Raw genomic sequence first — 6,000 nt, forward strand, 5'->3', positions numbered from 1 at the left:
TTCAGAAACATCAAAAAAGTACTTCCTTTTGCATGAATGTCAAACTCACATCTATGTAATTTTGCATCATAATTGTATGAGGCACTGTGTTATATGTCTTTCCTGAACTGTGTACTTCTGCATACCGTCTCTAATCTTCCATTCCACTCCAAGGTCCTTGAATTGATCATCACACATCAAAATCACCTCCTCTGCAACTTGACGAGTTGAATTTATCCAAATAAAAGCTGAGGTGTGATCAACTCATTGAGGGATCAGCAGTGGAGACAGTGAGCAGCTTTAAGTTCCTGGGTGTCCACGTCTCTGAAAAGTTCCCTCAACTTTTATCCTGCGCCCAATATATTCTTGCAATCACAGAAAAGGCATAATGGTGGCCATATTTCATTTGGAATTTGAGGAGAATTGGTGTGTCACCAAAGACACTCACAAATTTCTGCAGCTGTACCATGTAGAGCATTCTAACAGGATGCATCGCAATCTGGTATGGAGAGGCTACTGAACAGGATTGGAAAAAGCTGCAGAAAGTTGTAAACTCAGCCAACTCCATCACAGCAACTAGTTTCCTGAGCATCAAGGACAATTTTGAAAGGCATTGGCTCAAAAAGGTGGCATCCATCATTAGGGATCCCCATTACTCAGAACATGCCCTCTTCTCATTACTACCATCAAGGAGGAGGTACAGGAACCTGAAGACACACACTCAACATTTCAGGAACAGCTTCTTCCCCTCCACCATCAGATTTATGAATGAACAATGGACCCATGAGCACAATTTCACTATTTTTTCTTCCTTTCTTTTTGCACTACTTACTTAATTTAATTTATATATATACTTTGTATTGAAATTTATAGCGTCTAATATTATGTATTGCAATGTACTACCGCCACAAAAACAAACTTCATGACACATGTCAGTGATATTAAACCTGATTCTGATTCAATGTTTCCCATTGTGATGAAGACCTGATGGACATCAGAAAGGAGCTCTGTTGTGGTCAACTGTTCCATAGAAACCACCCTTGCTTCCACCAGTTCACCAAGAAGACACATTTCCACATCCACATGCTGTTATGCCAAAATGGGAAATAACCATGAGGCCCAACTCTAACGCATCTGATCTCCCACCTCACTATTGAGTCTATTAGTGGTTACGAATAGTGCAGAGGCAGAGCTGAGGCCCCATCTAATATCCCTCTGCCCCTACTCCATCCCTCCCCATCACCACCTGTTCCCAGTCTCAGAATAAGCAGCAGCACCAAGCATTTTTGATGAATCATTAACTTTCATCAAAAATATAGATTAAAGTTGTTTTTCTTTTCTTTATTTCACTTTATATTTATCTTTTCTATTAGGTTATAGTAGATTAATCTATGTTAACTAAATTTACTACTTTCATTATCTTTATATTTTAAACATTTAAATTGCTCTGCATACCAGAGGACCAGAGGCATTTATAAAAAGTGAGATTAGATTAGTATATTATCATCTATATCAATGCAATAAAATTCCTTGTTTGCATGAAGCTTCTAGAGTAAACAGTTGACATGCTTGCCGTAACAGGGTGGCAATTTAGCATAGTGGTTACTGTAATGCTGTTATAAATCCTAGGTTCAATTCCACTGCTGCCTGTAAGGCGTTTGTACATTTTTCACATGGTCCATTGCTTTCCGCTGGGTGCTCTGGATTCCTTCCAAATTCTGAAGACATGTGGGTTACATGCATGTATTAGGCCATGGCAAGCTAGTTAAATCAAAAGGTCCTGTTACTGTGCTGTAAATCTAAAATAAAGATAAGTATTTATATCAAATACAACAATAAATTCAAAGACAAACAGAGAAGAATAATGCAATGACTATATGCAAACTGAAGTGGTGAATGAAATAGTAAAGTGACAATAGTGGAATAACTGGGAGAGGAGGAGCACTGTATGAGAACATGGTAGCAGCATCAGGAATCTGGAGTGAAGGAGGTGAGTCTGACAGCAGTGGGGAAGAAGCTGAATATCCATGTTTTCAAGCCCTTGTATCTTCCTCCAGAAGGTAGAAGAGAGAGAGAAAGATGAGGAAAACCAGGGTGGTAGGCATCCTTGATGAAACTACAAGCCTTCCTGAAGCAATGCACAATGAAGGTGAACTAGATGGAAGGAAGTGGTGAGTCTGTGAGGGATTATGACACCATCAAAGAGTTTGTTTTACTGTTTTTCTTTGTCTGTCAAAACACAGAGGAAACTTCATGAGCTTCCGAAGCCCCTGATAACCCTGATATTTTAGTTTTTGAAGCCGATATGAGAGTGTCCTTCAGGAAGTGAAGCCACAGAAAGCATTCAGCACAAATGGGGTACCTGGCCAAGTACTAAAGATCTGTGGTGATCAACTGGCTGGGTATTCACTGAGATCTTTAATCTCATCTGCTTCAAGTAGGCTTCAATTATACCAATGCCTAAGAAGAATATGGTAAACCTGCTTCAATGACTATTGTCCATTTGTACTTACGTCCATAGTCATGAAGTGCTTTGTGAGGATGGTGATGAACTTATCAACTCGTCCTTGATAATCAACTTGAATCTGCTCCAATTTGCCTACTATCACATCAGGTCCAGAGCAGATGGCATCTCATTGACTTTTCACTCAACCCTGCAACAACTGGGCATCGAATATGCATACGTCAGGATGCTGTTTATCAATTACAGCTTAACATTCAGTACTATAATCCTTTCAAAACTAATCAATACGTTTCCAGACCTTGGTTTCAATACCCCTTTGGGCAATTGGATCTTCAATTTCCTAACTTGCTGACCTCAGTCAGTTTGGATAGGCAACAACATCTCCTCCACAATCTCCAGCATCACAGGTGCACCAGAAGTCCGTGTTCTTAGACCCCTGCTCTACTCATTTTATACTTATGACTGTGAGGCTAAGCACAGCTCCAATAGCATATGTACATTTGCTGCTGATACCACTGTCAGTGACCGAATTATAGGTGGTGACGAATCAGCATATAGGAGGGAAATTGAAAATCTGGCTGAGTGGTGCCATAAAAACAACGTCTCACTTAATGTCAGCAAGAACAAGAAGCTGCTAATTGACTTCAGGAGGAGGAAACCAGAGGTCCATGAGCCAGTTTTTATGAGGGGATCGGAGGTGGAGAGGATCCTTGTTAACATTTCAGAGGATCAGTCCTGGCTCTAGCATTTAAGTTCCATTATGAAGAAAGCACAGCAGTGCCTCAACTTCCTTAGAAGTTTGCGAAGATTTGACATGACATGTAAAGCTTTGACAAACTTCTATAGATGTGTGGTAAAGAATATACTGTCTGGTTGCATCACAGCCCAGTATGGAAACACCAATTCCCTTGAAAAGAAAATCCGACAAAGAGTAATGGATATGGCCCAGTCCTTCACAGGTAATGCCCTCCCCACCATTAATCACATCGACACAGAGCGCTGTCGCAGGGAGCCAACATCCATTATCAGGGACCCCCACCACACAGGCCATGCTCTCTTCTTGCTGCTGCCGTCAGGAAGGAGGTACAGGAGCCTCAGGACCCACACCACCAGGCTGAGGCACAGTTATTACCCCTTAACCATGAGGCTCTTGAACTAGGGGGGATAACTTTACTCACCCCATCACTGAATGTTCCCACAACCTATGGACTTACATTCGATAACTGTTCATATCATGTTCACAATATTTATGAGTTATTTATTACATATAACAATAATTATTATTTTGTTTTCATTTTTATTTACACAGTTTGTTGTCATTTGCACATTGGTTGTTCAACTGTCCTGCTTGGTGTGGTCTTTCATCGATTCTACTGTGTTTCTTGGACTTACTGTCTATGCTTGCAAGAAAACGAATCTTAGAGTTGTATTTGATGACATATGTATTGTACTTCCCTCCAAGCTCATAATCTTCTATGGTCCTTGAAGACTGGCATCAATTTAACTCTTCATTGCCCTCTAGTCTTGGACTTCCGCAAATCACTATCTTCCACTTGACAGCTGTGCTTTGAGCTGCTAAGTCCCGTTCTGAAATGCCCTCTTTAACCACCACAGGTCCTTCTCTTCTGTTAAGACTCACAAGTTTATCTACTCTTTCCCGATGAACAGTTAACTTAAAACTTTAGGATCAGCTTAGATTTTTTGTATTGAATGGAAGCGTTACCTTTGATGTGTTTGTGGATTTTTCGCACTACAAGTAAATACAGCAGCCACAAGGCATTGTTATAAATATTACTGAATTAACTGATTTACAAATTTTGATGGATTTTATGCTGATAATTCACAAGATTATACACTCTAGTGATAAATTAAAGATCCTGAAAATCATGCATTGCAGTTAGATTACTTAATAAAACGTTACTGATGAACCCAATCACTGCTTACATCTCCGATGCTGTTCAGACTTGAATAGGAACAAAAGAAAGAAAACATGCAGACATTTGTGTCTTGTTGCCCTGCGAGGAGGGGTAATTGCTGCAACAGTGACCCTCACATTAATACTTGAGCTTTAAAACTAGTGCTATTGGCTGCAGTTTTATACAGTCAAACATTCATAACAACATTAAAAACAGAGCAGGAATGGGTCATTCAACTCCCGCCATGCCTGCTTTGCAATTTAATATGATAATAGCTGATCTTTTACCCTACTGACACTTTCCTATACTAATCCCACACTCCTTGATTCTTAATATTCAAAAGCTAGATTTATCTCTGTCTTGAATATACTCAGTGACCCTGCCTATACTCTTGTCCTGGGTAGAAATTCCCAAATATTCACGACACTCTAGAAAAAAGTTGAAAGCTCAAAGTTAAAGTAAATTTACTATCAATGTACATATACAGGGTATGTCACAAAATGCAACCTAGAGATTCAATTTCTTGCAGGTATTCACAGTAGAACAAAGACAATGGAATCAATGAAGGACTACACTCAAAGAAAGACCGACAAATGGTGCAAATATAGAAAGATGCAAGTAATGATAAATAAATAAATAGATGAATAAATACACAAACAAATAAGTAAATAAATAGACACACAGTTAGGCAGATAGAGAGATAAATAAATAAATGAGAACATGCATTATAAAGTCCTGGAAAGTGAGTACAAAGGTTTTGTTCAATTATCAGTTCAGAAGCTATTCATGTTGGTTCAAGAGCCTGACAATTGAAGCATCTGAAACTGTTAAAAGTGTTCCTGAACCTGCTGGTTTGGGAGCTAAGGCTCCTATATCTTTTTCCTGATGGTAGCAGTGGGAAGAGAGCATGGCCTTGATTGTGGGGGGGGGGGGTGGGGTGGGGTTCATTGATGATGGATGATGGATGCTGCTTTCTTGTGGTAGTGCTCTTTGTAGATGTGCTCAATGGCGAGGGATGGACTGGGCTGTATCCATCACTTTTTGTAGGTTTTCCCATTGTTGGGCATTGGTGTGTCCATACCAGACTGTGATGCAGCCAGTCAGAACACTTTCCAATGTGCAATTATAGAAGATTGTAGAGCTTTTAGTGAACATGCCAAATCTCCACAAACTTCGAAGAAAGAGATTTCTTTTCAACCTAGTGCTGATAAGCCAACTCCTTATTTTAAACTGTGATCCTGCTTTTTTGACACACAACATACAGCTGAATCGTTATCCTTTCAAGCTCTCTGAGGATTTGACTCTTTTTCAGAGCTCACTTCTCATTCTTCTAAGCTGAAGAAAGCGTCGCCACACTCTGATTAATCCCACCTCATCGACCATCTCTGAATCAATCCAGTGAAGATTCACTGAACTCCCTCTTTTGCAAAAAATTATCCTTTCTTTGGAGGAGAAATCGAAGTTGCACCAAAAAAAATCCAGATGTGACCTCACCTGATCTCATTTGGTTTCAGTAAGTTATCTTTGTTCTTGAACTCAAATGGACTTGCAATTGTTCTCAATTGCTTTCACATTCATCATGTTCTCATTTTTCTATGTCACTGATTGTAATCATAAAATAACTCTGATTGATTTGTCAAA

This window comes from Mobula hypostoma, chromosome 13 (genome assembly GCF_963921235.1).
Source record: "Mobula hypostoma chromosome 13, sMobHyp1.1, whole genome shotgun sequence".
Classification (NCBI taxonomy): Eukaryota; Metazoa; Chordata; class Chondrichthyes; order Myliobatiformes; family Myliobatidae; genus Mobula; species Mobula hypostoma.